The sequence below is a fragment of the Triturus cristatus genome, chromosome 4_1, assembly GCF_964204655.1.
Source record: "Triturus cristatus chromosome 4_1, aTriCri1.1, whole genome shotgun sequence".
Classification (NCBI taxonomy): Eukaryota; Metazoa; Chordata; class Amphibia; order Caudata; family Salamandridae; genus Triturus; species Triturus cristatus.
Window position 1 is genome coordinate 484,918,549 of NC_140585.1, and position 15,750 is coordinate 484,934,298.

The window sequence follows — 15,750 nt, forward strand, 5'->3', positions numbered from 1 at the left end:
GAAAGACAACAGATAGTCTCTCAAAATCAAGGGACCAAGGGAAGCAGAAAGAAATTAAAACTGTCTAGGGGTTGACTTTGGTATTTTATTCGTGTCAACCTCTGGCAGGGTTAAAATGAAACGTATGGGGTCTCTAGGGCAGGTAACGACCCTATAATCCCCCTGCTAAAACCAACATGTTTCTGCCAGTTACTCGTGTGCCCAGAAAGGTCACTCTGGCATTCGTCAGGGTGTTGGTCCCTATGAAGTACCCCTTGTCGAGTATTTATTACCTTGGGTGTTATGGACAATATGCCCGTCTCGCTCTTTTAGGAAATTCCAAGAGGAGGAACATATCTAGGAGGAAGAGGAAAACAATGCATTGTCATTCCCTCCAAACTTCATAATAAAAATGAAACATCGTGCTATGTCCCACACATCCATCATATGTGAACCATGTTATCACACTACAGCCCATTAACCAGCGCACCCAGTGAAAAACACTCGCACACAGACACCCCCACACACACAACAGTTTGGTGGGTATACTGAGTCAAACTTTTGTCTATGTGTCCTGTTCTTGATCAGGACCCCACTCAAACCATATTGCTAAAACCGTGCTTGGTATAATACTACCAACTGTGTGACCCCCAATTGTTCGATCTCTCTCACCCCTTCTGTGTGTCCATCTCTACATAAAACGTAGACATACTCACAAGGGTTTACGAAAATTTTTCTAAACCCGGGGCTGCGGGGGCGGGTGCTCTTGTAGTCACACTCTGCATAAAACAGATTTAGTCAGTGTCTCCAACCAAAAGGCACATCTATACACCACAGAGACTCTTATTTCTGAATCGTCTCTTTCAAAAGAGGACGAGATCAACTACGTAATTCAGGTGCCTGCCTTGTCCTGCTTTGTTCAGGGCGGCGGTCGAAGGTATTTAAAACCAACTCGCCAGAAATCAACGTGTTTGCGGTTTTTTCAACCCCACCCTGACTCTCCATTCGAGCGCTCAAAGCCCTTAGTTAAATCCAAATGGACCGTTACTTCTACTCGCGCTTCAGAGACTCAGTCAGCACTTACTACTCCAAAGAGGCACCCGATCCTTTCTCCCTCCGTCAGTCCTCTGCCGATACCCTACGCTCCTCTCGTGGCCCAAAAAAGAGCACGGAATTGCAACAGGGAGGTTCTCTTGGAGACTAATCAGAGAGAGACCACGGACAGAAGTATTTGCGTGACCACATATAATACAGTTTCAAACAACCTTAAAAAAATCATCCATAAAAAGTGGCAGATTCTCAACTCAAATGGACTGAACCAACCAGTCCCCTTATTTGCTTTTAAGAAGAGTGCGAGTTTGAAAAATATCATCGTAAATACTCGTCCGAGACTACCAAGAGAAATGAGCAACTTAGGTATGGGCACACACTTTTTGCCCCCGGTTGTCGGGCATTATGCCTGTGGATCGTGCAGAGCCTGCCCTTTGTCTATCAATGGGAAAAAGATTGACATTGGTCTGAGAAGTCCATGGGAACTAAGACAGCACAGCACATGTAACACTGAAAATGTCATTTACTTGCTGAGGTGCCCATGTAATTTATTATATGTTGGCATGACCACGCGAAAAGTAAAGGTTCGAATTCTAGAACATATGAGCACAATTCGGTGTGGTAAATCCAACACGAAGCTCACTGCCCACTGTCTAGAGCAAAAACATGATGAGAAAGACATTAGGTGGGTAGTGTTGGACAAACCCTTTATCCCGCAAAATGTGAATGATATTTCAAACTTCCTACTGATAAGAGAACAGAGATGGGTTGAACGGGTGAGGAGCCATACCTCAGGACTAAATGATGGAATTCCCTGGTTCCAGTTGTATGGTATCACAAAATAAGCCCGGATATAATGATTGTAAGATCTGTACTGGCTGTGTTGAAGGAAATTTAGAAGAGAATAAAATTTCAATCTCTGCATACACCGTTATTTCACACAGGATGAGGACATGACAAGCCTAATGCTCACGAGTATGAATAAAATAAGAGCATATAAAACCCTCCCCCAACATTCCTTTATAACCGATAGAAATACCTTTTTGGGTACCATTGTTGTTAACTAATTTGCAGTTGCAAACCACTTTGCATGGGGAAATTCAAAGATGGCCGCCTTGATAACAACCAGGCGAGAGAGTACACAGAAGGCCTCTTTCTATATCAGGGAATACAGCGATGGGCTTGGCCAATGAGGAGAAGGGGCGTGACTAACAGCCTCCACACGGAAGCAAGGTCCCACTGTGTTTAAGTAGGACACGAGAGGAGCGTAGGGTATCGGCAGAGGACTGACGGAGGGAGAAAGGATCGGGTGCCTCTTTGGAGTAGTAAGTGCTGACTGAGTCTCTGAAGCGCGAGTAGAAGTAACGGTCCATTTGGATTTAACTAAGGGCTTTGAGCGCTCGAATGGAGAGTCAGGGTGGGGTTGAAAAAACCGCAAACACGTTGATTTCTGGCGAGTTGGTTTTAAATACCTTCGACCGCCGCCCTGAACAAAGCAGGACAAGGCAGGCACCTGAATTACGTAGTTGATCTCGTCCTCTTTTGAAAGAGACGATTCAGAAATAAGAGTCTCTGTGGTGTATAGATGTGCCTTTTGGTTGGAGACACTGACTAAATCTGTTTTATGCAGAGTGTGACTACAAGAGCACCCGCCCCCGCAGCCCCGGGTTTAGAAAAATTTTCGTAAACCCTTGTGAGTATGTCTACGTTTTATGTAGAGATGGACACACAGAAGGGGTGAGAGAGATCGAACAATTGGGGGTCACACAGTTGGTAGTATTATACCAAGCACGGTTTTAGCAATATGGTTTGAGTGGGGTCCTGATCAAGAACAGGACACATAGACAAAAGTTTGACTCCGTATACCCACCAAACTGTTGTGTGTGTGGGGGTGTCTGTGTGCGAGTGTTTTTCACTGGGTGCGCTGGTTAATGGGCTGTAGTGTGATAACATGGTTCACATATGATGGATGTGTGGGACATAGCACGATGTTTCATTTTTATTATGAAGTTTGGAGGGAATGACAATGCATTGTTTTCCTCTTCCTCCTAGATATGTTCCTCCTCTTGGAATTTCCTAAAAGAGCGAGACGGGCATATTGTCCATAACACCCAAGGTAATAAATACTCGACAAGGGGTACTTCATAGGGACCAACACCCTGACGAATGCCAGAGTGACCTTTCTGGGCACACGAGTAACTGGCAGAAACATGTTGGTTTTAGCAGGGGGATTATAGGGTCGTTACCTGCCCTAGAGACCCCATACGTTTCATTTTAACCCTGCCAGAGGTTGACACGAATAAAATACCAAAGTCAACCCCTAGACAGTTTTAATTTCTTTCTGCTTCCCTTGGTCCCTTGATTTTGAGAGACTATCTGTTGTCTTTCTTTTTGAATAGCACGAAATTGTGCTTATTCTACTTTTCTGTCTTTTATACTTTACCCTCACCACCATTTTCTTCATCATTCATTCTCTAAAAAAATTGCGCTCCACCAAAGGTGTTGGTCTGCACCTTGGTGTATGATGCGGCCCAATGATGAAGCATGACACTCTCGGGTGTGTGAGGGCAGTATTATAAAATCTATTGATTTTCCCACTTTCTGCATCCTTGATTGCAAGATTTGCTTTTTTCTGTTTTCCTTTGTCTCTGTTTAGTGTGATTAACACACAACATCCCTCTCACATGTGGAGTCCTCATGGCTCCATAGTGCCTCCTGACATCTTCAACCTATATATTGAGACGTTTGGTACTCTAGTCACAGATTACAGCATGAAGATTAACCAATATGCTGATGATACACAAATCTACTCAAAAGTCTTCTCTGCTTCAGGCATCCAACACGTTCAAGTCTGCTTGCACATCAGCCAGACCTAGATGTCCAGCGCTTACTGAACCAAGACAGAATTCCTGTTATTTGCCAAAAACAACAAACAAGATACAAGACAAACCTGCCTCAATTACTGAAATTTGACAGTTTCCAACCTCAAATTTCACCCTGTGCCAAGATACTTGGATTTACTGTGAACACCAATTTCTCTCAAGGAACACACTGCCAAAAACACAGACAGCAGGGTGCGAGCTCTCTCTTCTAAAAGAAGTCAAACTGTTTCTTCCAGAAAGCATCTACAGAATTGTTGTTAAAACCCTCATATATTTGCATCTGGATGGTGGCAATACCCTACTCCATAGCCTCCCAGACTCTACACTGCCACCCCTTAGGAGTATTTTACATGCTTGGAGATATTTCATCCTGGACCTGAATAAATAGGATTACATCACTTGCATCTTAATGAAACCCCAATGCCACACCTTGCCAGTGCGCATCATCTTCAAAACCAGCTGCATCATTTACTAAACTACCACAACCAGCACCCCCACTTATCTTGCAGACAAGCTCAACATCTCTAGTGGATCTCTGCATACCTGCAGCCAGGAAACCATCAGCCTGCATGAGTGTAAAAAAAGGAAAAATAAGACAGCAGACCTTTTCCATCTCTGCACCTAGGATTGGGATCCCCATCTCCACATCCATCAGGACTGCCCCAACGTTGCTAAGTTTAGCATACTATTGAAAACTCACCTCTTTGAAGAAAACTACATCACAGTGCATTAATTATCCGCAGCCCAGCTTCCTCTTCACTTTTGGCTAGGTTCATGCTATAGAAATACCATCTAGTTCTCCAGTATTGGTGTCTTTCATAGATTCACATGCTTGAATATTCCCCGTCGTCGAAGTGGGAGTCCCACGGTACATAAAAAGCAGTAAGTCTCATGTATATACAAACATAACTATATAAGAATAAAATACATATATAAATAAACATTATATATATAGTTTGCAATAACATACCAAATCAAAAGTACCATAGGATAGCATTGACGCATAGGAAAGCATTGAAAAAAAGGAATAATTTTACTGACATATCCATGTCGTTTTATAGTCCAAACTGCAGCCAATCGGGCGCAAGCACGCTCTAGAACCTTCTCCTCAGAGGCTCAGGCCCTCAGATTTTCTACCGCACGTCATGTGAAGGGAGTCTCCCTGAGCTCTGCTCAGTTTATTTCTCTGGTTTGAATTTGCTCATCATGTCTTAAAGTAAGAAGTCTCTTTTTCGTCCCTGTGCCTCTTGTGGGAAGTTAAGACTTTTTTCTGAGGACCCTCTTGAAAAATGTATTTACTGCCTTTACCCTGACCACAAAGTAGCCAACTGTTAGATTTGTAGAACTTTCTCACAGAAGACACTAAAGGACAGGGAAGGTCGCCTCTTGTTGTGGCTCCAAAAACTGAAGGATACAGATAATCCCCTTTCTGAGGTGGAAAGTGTGGCTTCTGCTCGCACCGGAGTCTCCTCCAAGCGTAGTAGTGTTCAGGACTTGCCTTCTCCCTTTCTGAAAAAGAAAAAACTTCAACTTGTGGGAGTTTCTGCAGTACAAGTGCCTTCTGCTACTACGCCAACACCCCCCGAGATCTCACTCTCAGGCGTCTGTGACTCCTTCAGTGCATGTTTCTGGTCAAAAACGTGCAAAACCGTCGACAGAGGGACCGTCAACGAGATCTGCTGCTACTTCAACCTCGTCGACGACGGTGACAACGGTTTCAAGCAGATTTCCTATGTCGTCGACGACAACTTCGTCGACGTACTCTGTCGACGGTGGTATGTGTGTCCTTGAAGGCCGTCTCGTCGACGATCCCGATATCCTCCTCGTCGACGGCTCAGAAGAGTGTTGTCCCGTCGACGTCCAAATCTTCGTCGACGATGATGAAGAAGAAAAAGAAGTCGTCGTCGCCAATGATTAAAACATCGTCGACAGCAGCCTCGTCGTCGACGGCAGCTTCGTCGGCGCGAGCCTCGTCGACGCTGGCCTCGTCGACGCTGGCCTTGTCGACGGTGTTCTCGTCGACGGCGGCTTCGTCGTTCATGACTTCGTCGACGGCGGCCTGGTCGACTGCTTCGTCGTTCATGACTTCGTTGACGGTGGTGTCAAATTTTGCATCTCTGCCTCTGGTGCCAATGTCTACGCCAACATCTGTTCCGGCTGACGAATCCTTGTTACAGCGTCGTCATGCTGTGCTGGACTCCATTATGATGCCACCTGCCACTCAGCCACCTCATCAGTTATTTCCCTCTGGTGACGAGGATGATTCTGATTCTGATGACGGCGTTCAGCCCACATTCCGGGCTGCTCGCAGTCCATCTGAACTCTTCATTAAATGCCAAGATTTAGAGGATGATGATGATTCGCATGATCATTACAATCAGGAACAAGATCCTCCCGCACAGGTTCTTATGGCGCAACTTCCTTTGTCGCTCATCTCCAACCTCCAATTTATGGTGGAAGATTATAATCGTCGCTTTCCACCCTCATCTCATGGTTCTCCACGTGATGCGCCATCTACCTTCCTGTCTCCTCTTGCGGTTTCAACGGAGCCGGCACCATCCGCACCTTCACTGAATCCCCCTTCAGAAAGTGTTGGTGAGGTTCTTCAGGATACGGAGGACGGAGAGCTCCAAGACGATGACGATACTATGGCTGACTGGGATGACTATCAAATAAATTCCCCTTCATCACCTCCAAAATCGCCAGTAAACTCTCCACCTGTCGACATTACAGGTTTCCATCAGCTGATGGAAAGAGCGGCTCAGCGGTTTCATCTTCCCATGGTCGTCAGGGAAGAGGATTGCTTTCTGTACGACTTCAAATCGCAACCTCAAAAACAGGTTCGGTCTGTGTCCATTATTGACTTTATTTAGAACGAGGGAATTAAGCGGATGAAAACTCCTAACTTAATCCCTGCGGTTCTCCCGCGATTAGAGAAGAAGTTCAAGGCCCCGGACTCTTCTCCAGCTTGCTTGGTGTCCCAGCTTAAGCCGGACTCAGTTATCACCCAGGCGGCACAACGTCGCTCGAAGAATCCCTCGTCTCCACTTTCATCTCCGCCTGACCGTGACGGCCGACGCCTAGATGCCATCGGGAAGAAGTTCTCTACCATGGCTTTCACAACAGTAAGAGCGGCAAATTCTTTGGCCGTCCTGGGCCGTTACGATCGACAAATGTGGTCGGACATGGAGGCTTTTGTTAAACTCATTCCAGAACCCTCTAGAGCGGACGCCCTAAAGATCTTGCAAGATGGTGAAAGAGCTTCCTCAGAAATCATTGATTGTTCTGTAGACATTGCCTCCACTGGTTTTCGACAGCTGGCTGGAGCGGCTGTTTTGAGAAGGCAGGGCTGGCTTCGTTCCACTTCTTTCCGTCAAGAGGTCCAAGCCAAGATTCTTGATATGCCCTTCGATGGGGAATCCTTGTTTGGACAACATGTGGAGGACGCCTTACAAACAATCAAAAAGGACACGGAGACGGCTCGTTCTCTCGGCACGCTCCAGTTTCGAAAGCAGCCTTTTCGGGGTGCTCGCGGACGCGGCACCACATTTTCCTTTCGTGGGAATTCCACCCAGTACCGCTCCTACAACCAAGGACACCAATGTTTTTCATCCCAGACTCAACAGTCTTACAGACAACAGACTGGTAAATCCTATAGAGGCAAGTCAAATTATAGAGGGAACTCCTCCAAGAAACAATGACTGTCTATGTTCAAGTTCCCCCTCTCTTTTCAAATTGGTCCTCAATCACCTCGAACCGTTGGGTGTTGGACATTGTTTCAAAGGGCCATGCCTTAGAATTTGTAAAGATCCCTCGAATCACCCCTCCATCCGGACCTTCCCCCGCTCATCTAAAGTAACTTTTCCATCAGATCCACATTATGCTCAAGAAAGGGGCCATCGAAGTGGTTTCGAAATCACAGAAGGGGCTAGGGTTCTATTCCTGTTTTTTCCTCATACTAAAGAAATCGGGGGAGTGGCGCCCCATCCTCGACCTGAGGTCTCAACAAGTTTCTAAAGGACCAATCATTCCGCATGCTCACGCTGAAGGACAATCTTCAATTCCTCTCTCAGGGCGACTTCATGACAACAATCGATCTTCAGGACGCTTACTTCCATGTGCCGATCTTACCACGCCACAGGAAATCCCTACGTTTTCGTGTAGGCCACAGGGATTTTCAATTCAAGGTTCTGCCCTTCGGGCTTTGCTCAGCTCCTTGAGTCTTCACAAAGGTCCTTGCCCCGGTGGTGGCCCATTTGAGGTTGAGAGGCATCCAAATATTCCCATATTTAGACGATTGTCTCCTCAAGTCTCAGTCCTCCCACCAAGCATCCCTCGACACTCAGTGCTGTCAGACTCTGTTTCACTCTTTGGGCATGTCGATCAACATACAGAAGTCTCAGCTCACGCCAGCTATGTGCAAAACTTTCCTCGGCGCTACCATCAATATGGCCATGGCTTTCGCCTCTGCAGATCGGCAAACACGAATTCTGCAGCTCGCAACTTCTATCAGATCAAAGCAGTCCGCATATTGAAGTCCTTTCTGGGGATGGCGTCCTCCTGCATTTCTTTACTTCCCACATTGCAGACTAAAGAGTCGTACCATTCAGAAGGAATTAGACAAGCAATGGCGTCAGGTCTCTGGTTCTTTCAACGACTAGATTGTTGTGACCGCTCGCATGGCTCAAGCGATGCATTGGTGGACTCGTCCTTGCAACATCGCAGCTGGAACGGCTTTTCTGGCGACAGGCCCAGAACTCGTTCTTACCACGGATGCATCCCTGGAAGGATGGGGCGGACATCTTCAAGATCTGTCCGTCAAAGGCAAGTGGACACTGGCTCAACGTTCCTGGCACGTCAACAGGTTGGAGCTGATTGCAATTTTCCTTGCGCTCAAATCCTTCCGGTTCCAGCTTCAAGGGGAGTCAGTCCTCATTCAGACGGACAACACCACCAGCATGCACTACCTGAACAAGCAGGGCCGGACAAAATCTCTACTGCTTTCCCAGCTGGCTCAGAAGATCTGGGATTGGGCCATACTCTGATTACGCTCCTTGCAGTCCACCTGCCCAGTATTTCCAATATTCTCGCGGATGCACTCAGTCGGTCAACGTCATGGACCCACGAGTGGGAATTGCACCAGCCGACTCTAGACTTTGTCTTCGGCCTTTGGGGTCGCCCGAGTCTCGATCTCTTTGCAATCCCACAGAACAGCAAATGCCAGTCCTACGCAAGCTGGTTTCCCCACAGAGGGTCGTGCGGAAATGCCTTTTCGATAGATTGGTGCAAGATATTTGCCTTCGCTTTTCCGCCGATCCCTCTGATTCCTCGGGTGTTGCGGAAGATGCGGAGAGAACCGTGCCATATTCTTCTGATTGCCCCACGGTGGCCTCGGCAGGCATGGTTCTCGGAGTTGCTCCTCCTCTCCCAATGCAAACCCATCCTTCTTCCCCCGAGGCCGGACCTTCTAACGATGAACGACGGTCGGATCTGCTATCCGAATCCCAGTTCACTTAACTTGTCTGCTTGGAACCTGAGCACCTTGAATTTGCTCACTTGAACATCCCACCGGCCTGCAGGGAAGATTTGGCTAGGGCGCGGGCGCCTTCCACAGTGAAGACCTACAAGCTAAAGTGGAAGCGCTTTTGTCACTGGTGTGCGTCTGTTCACATCCATCCAGTGCACGCCTCCCCGGCACAGCTTCTGCCTTTCTTCCTGCAGTTGGCACAGTCAGGATTGTCTCACTCCACCTTAAAGGTCTTTCTAGTGGCAATATCTCGCTTTCGTCAGGACGGCTCTTCCTCTCTCTATTCATCTAGAGTAATACAGCAATTCTTTAAGGGTCTCTTCCGGATGTTCCCGCCCATTCGGCAACCTCCACCCACGTGGCGTCTTAACATCGTATTAGCTCAGCTCATGAAGTCGCCCTTTGAGCCAATCCATTCCGCGGATTTCAAATTTTTGACATGGAAAGTGGCCCTCCTGCTTGCACTGACTTCCTCCCGCAGAGTAAGTGACATTCACGCCTTTACGATCCAACCTCCTTTTCTTCAATTTAGATCGGACTGTGTTATTCTCCGCACTAACCCTGCTTTCATACCTAAAGTGCAGTCCGATTTTCATCTCAATGAACCCGTAATTTTGAAAACATTTTTCCCTCATCCGCAATCTCCAGCGGAACAGAGTCTACACTCTTTGGACTTAAAGAGGTGTCTCAAATTCTACAGCAGCAGAACGGCACCCTTTCGCAAGTCTGATCAGCTTTTTATGGCCTATGGGCGCACCTGTTAGGGACAGTCTGTTACCAAGTTTGGACTATAAAACGACATGGATATGTCAGTAAAGTGATTCCTTTTTTTCAATGCTTTCCTATGCGTCAATGCTATCCTATGGTACTTTTGACTTGGTATGTTATTGCAAACTATATATATAGTGTTTATTTATATATGTATTTTATTCTTATATAGTTATGTTTGTATATGTATATACATGAGACTTATTGCTTTTTATGTACCGTGGGACTCCCACTTCGACGACGGGGAATATTCAAGCATGTGAATCTATGAAAGACACCAATACTGGAGAACCACAGTTTACAGGTAAGTAAAATTTGTTCATACATACATCCACCCTCATCTGAAAGAGACTATTAGTTATAGATTCCTTACCTTAGAATTACCCACAGGCGTCAGACTGGATCCAGAGAATATTTTCTATGCAGTGCCCTTGCGCGTCTGATGGTGGTGTCGGTCGGCTCCGCGTTGGGCATCGTGGTCGAGAGTATGATGTCGCAGTGCCTACTTGGACGCGCCCTGCACGCTGACATAAGTTCTTTCTTTTTCCAGAGAGAGATTGTCCCCTTAGTCATTTTTTGACTAAACCTTTTTCGACTTTTGTCGACCTCTTTTTTCGAGTCTATCTACCCCTGGTGCGTGAGGGATGTCCTATCGTCGGACCGGCTTCAAGCCTTGTGACTCCTGTCAAAGTCTGATGTCCGTGACGGACCTGCACCTCGTGTGCCTCTGGTGCCTAGAGTGCGACCACGACCCAAAGTCGTGCTCAGACTTTCAGGTCATTAATCCAAAGTCTTTGCGGGAGCGGTCCCGAAAGCTTCTCGAGGCCTGACAGTCGACTCTGCGTCGCTCCCGGTCTTGCTCAAGGGGAATGTCTTGAGACCGGTCGCGGAGCCACCACACCGTGTCCAAGTCTTCGCACTCTTCGGTGAAGTCGAAGCGAAAGAAGAAGGCGAAGAATAACACCGTCACTCTTCGCCTTCTACCCGTCGGTCGGCTGACGTGACGCGGGATTCGGAGCGTCGTCGCTCTAAATCTCTGTATCTCGTGCCTGATTCAGGGGCGACTTTGCGCCTCCCTCCTTTTCCGGGAGCGTCCCCTACCCAGCTCAGTATGTTATACAAAACCCTCTACCGTATCTTTGGGCAGCCTGAATTAACTGCCGTGCCTTCTGGCCCCATGGAGTCGGTTGGGGGCCCTGGGCCTCCAATTTTGACGGCTCCGTCCCTGGCGCCTTTGGGCCCCCGTGAATCCAGGCCTGGATCCGGATCAACGCCAGTCAACCTTACTTAACCTTCCCCGGGGCCGATTCCGGCGATGACGCGCCTGGCGTGTCCCCGGCCGACCATGTCCTCATCCCCGAGATGGAGCTGGACTGACATCGAATTTGATGCCGGGCGGTACTTTGTTCCCATGTTCATCCCAGGTGTTTCCTATCACCCTGAGGGCGGTGATGAGACAGGGAGGGGTCGCTTGACCCTTTGACAGACTATCTGGACGAACCGGACTGGAGAGAGGAAGTGGGTGACGCCAGTGGTCTGGACATCTCCCCAGACCTTGGCATGCTTTTCCCCCTACCTTGGATTTGGAGGAGGGAGCGTCTTACGCAGTAGTGGTACGTTGGGCAGCTGAGGCCCCGGGCCTGGAGCTCCCTACATTGGCAGTTAGGACTAACCTCCTGACATGTACTTCAACTGGCAGCAACTTCCTCTTAATGCCCCCTGCCCTTCAGTGAAGCCCTCACAGATGTTCTTCTGTGCACTTGGTCCCAGCCCAGGATAGGGGCTCCTGTGGAACGAACTATTGCCCGCCGCCACTGCCCGGCTCCGGGAGATCCCATTTTTCTCACCCAACACCCTTGCCCTGAGAGCCTGGTGGTCCAAGCTTCTTCTTCCACAGGCGCATTCCCCTTCTGCATCCCCGAACAGGGAATCCAAGAAGCTGGATCATCTTGGGAAGCTCATGTTCTCTTCCTCCAGCTTGGCACAGCAGTCCGTGAATACTGCATACCTCTTGAGCCGTTATACCCATACAGTCTGGGATTCTGCTGCACAGGTGCTGCCTCAGTGCACAGAGGAGGCCCGGGCTGTTTTCTCTCCCAGGCAGTGGCGGATGGTAGAGACGCAGCCATATTCACAATTATATGTGGACTGGATATGACCGACTCCCCAGGCAGAACAATGGACCCGTTGGTAGCCTTTTGGCTCTACGCCTCGTTGAGGACGTCTTGATGTTCAAGTGAACTTGCTGGACATGCCCTTTGGCTATCTCCTTTGTGGTGACAAGGCAAAGTCGGTGCTGGAGTGCTTCAAGGATTCTCAGGCTACACCAGATGCTTAGGCCTCGCTGCTTCCTCCTGTCCACCACAGTGTACCTTTCGCCCCTTTCATGGCTACGGAAGGGGCACCAAACCACGTCCGACCCAGTCCAGCCACCGGCCCACACAAGCTGCCCAGCTTCTGCGTGGACGTGGGACCCAGCGACACGGGTCTGGTAACCAGCAGACAGGCAAGTCCACCCCCCCTCCCCGCAGCAGCCTCCAAACCCTCCTAGTCCAACTTTTCCTGCCCATCAGCGGCCAGTGGGTGGCAGAATTCGCCATCACCTCCCGCACTGGCAATCCAGCACGTCAGACAGGTGGGTTTTGCAGGTAGTCCAAAGTTGCTACTCCCTCCCCTTTGAGACCGGTCCGCCCTCCATGCCATCGTCTTTCGATCACATGGTGGATCATATGGAGCTTCTATGCCAGGCAGTCTCCACTCTCCTGGCCAAAGAGAATGTCGAGAGGGTCCCTGTACCAGAAGTAGGTCGTGGTTGCTATTCCCGCTACTTTCTGGTGCCCAAGAAAGACAAAGGCCTGCGTCCTACCTCAGAACCCTCAAACGCTTCCTCCGGAAGGAGTTCAAAATGCTGACCTTGGCTCAGGTTCTATCTGCCCTGGACCCTGGGGACTGGATGGTGGCATTGGACCTGCAGGACGCCTATTTTCACATCCCCATCCTGCCAGCCCACAGACGTTACCTACGGTTCACAGTAAGCTACGAGGTTTTTCAGTTCACCGTGCTCCCCTTCGGCCTTACCAGTGCCCCTCAGGTGTTCACAAAAGTGATGGCGGTGGTCACAGCTCATGTGCTCCGATCAGGGGTTCCAATCTTCCCCTATCTCGAGGACTGGCTGTTGAAGCCGGGCTCGCCCCAGGCTGTCTTCTCCCACCTCTGGACTATGACGGACCTCCTGCATTCGAAGAGGTTCACTATCAACGTGCCGAAGTCACACCTGACTTCTTCTGATCTGTTCTGGACACAGTGCAGTTTCGTGCCTACCCTCCTGGACTATGATACCTATGTTTCAGCCTCTATCCCAGATTTTGGTGAGAACAACTCTGAGGCTGCTGGGCCTCATGGCCTCCTGCATCCTGCTGGTAGATCATGCCAGATGTCATATGCAGGCTCTGCAGTGGGACCTGAAGTTCCAGTGTGTGTAGCATCAGGGAAATCTTTCTGACTACGTCTAGATCTTGAAGGGAACTGCGCAACAACTGCAGTGGTGGCTAACAAACCAGGATTGGGTCTGGGGCAGATCCCTCTCTGTTTCTCCAACCAGATCTCACGGTAAAGAGCGATGCATCACTTCTGGGATGGGGCCGACACCTGGGAGAGGCAGGAAGCAGAGGAGTCTGGTTTCTGGTGGAGTCTGAGCTCCATATCATCCTGTTGGAGCTCCAGGCGATCTGTTTGGCACTGAAGGCATTCCTTCCCTCCCTCAAGGGAAAGGCAGTGCAGGTGTTCACAGACACCACCACCACCATGTGGTACTGCCACTGACAGGGCAGGGTGGGGTGGGGTCGTGGACCCTTTTCAAGAAGCAAATCTCCTTTGGACATAGCTGGAACAACAGGGCATGACCCTTGTGGTTTAACATCTGGCAGGTTCTCTGAACGCCAGAGCGGATTAACTCAGCCGTCGGTGCCTGGTGGATCACAAATGGCGTCTTCACTCAGAGGTGGTCGAGTCACTGACATGTGGAGGCTCCTCATGGTGCCAGGAGCTCTGAAATGCCGGGAGCGATTGGGCGGCACCACACTGCCGTGTAGATAAGGCTCTCGCTCCACGAACCGGAACTCCAACGGATACTGGGAGTGAGAGAGGAGCCTTGCCCCTCAGGCCCAGTAAGGGTGTGCCACTGTGCAGGATGAGGTGGGCTGCTGCACACAGCTAACTGTGGCAATCATACAAACCAAAGGTCAAAAAGTAAAACTGGACCCCACCCTAACACCATTAACCAATGCCAGTCCTTGCACTCTATCTCTTCAACAATGTGCCCAACAATAATTCTAGCCAACAACTGCAAACTCAAGAGGACACAGACAAAGTAATAAGTGCGAGCTCTTAAAGCCCCGCAAGCGTAAACAAAAACGAGGAAGCCAAGCTGGAGTAGAGCACCATTAAAAACGGCCCAAACACCTCAGCTGCATTTAAAATGGAAGAAACCTAGATCCAAGAAGATACACAGCCAACAGCCTTAGAATTCTGACCAGGAAACCCGCACAAACTGCTACCCACCCACCATGCAGCACTAAGGGGCTCAGCACAGGAAGCGTCTCCCTGACCCCGACCCTCAACACTACCCATCGGTTGGACGAGGAGTGTTCACAAGGGTAATTAAGGAAAGAATGGAATGACCGCAGCCAAAATCACCCAACTGGGACAACATGCTGGGTTCATACCCAACCGAGAAGGATCAAGAGAACACAATTCAGGAGACCTCACCCCCACTCAGGGCACAGTCACTCTGGAAGGCAGCAGAGCAAGCCGATCAGTCAAACAATTTAGCCTAACCATCCAATCAATGGTTGATGCTTTAGTGCATCATTCTGCAGAAATTGACATACAAATCGAACTATTGAAAACCCTAGCAGTTCATGTGGCTGATATCAACAGCAAAATAGCCAACTTAACCCCTTCCATGCCCATGACGGAACGGTTCCGTCATGAGCATCGGTTGCGCTGTGCTCATGACGGAACCGTTCCGTCATGGCCCCGCCCGCGCTCGAACCCTTCAGCCCCGCGGGGGAATTCCCGCAGCGCTGAAGGGGTTAAACAAGCTCATCAAAAGAGCTCAAGCAGAGACAATGGAAAAAAAACCACACAAGGCCTACTGGCCCCCCCATAGGCACCACACCCAGGGAGCTTCAATTAATTTGAAGATGACGGCCTCCTGGTTGCGGGATGTGAATTTTTTGTTTCTTGATTCATATGGAGTATATCGGTGAACCCCCAAAAAGGGGCATCAAGCGTAACCCTGTTACACCCGACATACCTCTCTGTTGGAAATGAACATAACTAAATCGAGGAAACTGCTAAATCAGATTCCCACACTTGCAAGGGGATACCTCTGCTGAAATTGAGTTCATCCAATTCCTCAGTCCAGCACCTGGTCACCATAGTGACTCAACCAAGGTTATCTGGACATCACCAGAGACAGCCCAGAAAGGTCTAAAGGTGAGCAGACAATTTAAGGACCAAGGGATAGTAGTGGAAACCTTT

The 15,750-nt window shown here is 49.1% G+C and overlaps 1 protein-coding gene across 3 annotated transcripts in view; it reads left to right on the forward strand.

The window, feature by feature from the left end:
* AEBP2 (AE binding protein 2) overlaps window positions 1-15,750 on the forward strand; it is a 407,512-nt gene that overhangs the window by 284,217 nt on the left and 107,545 nt on the right. The window lies entirely within an intron of this gene.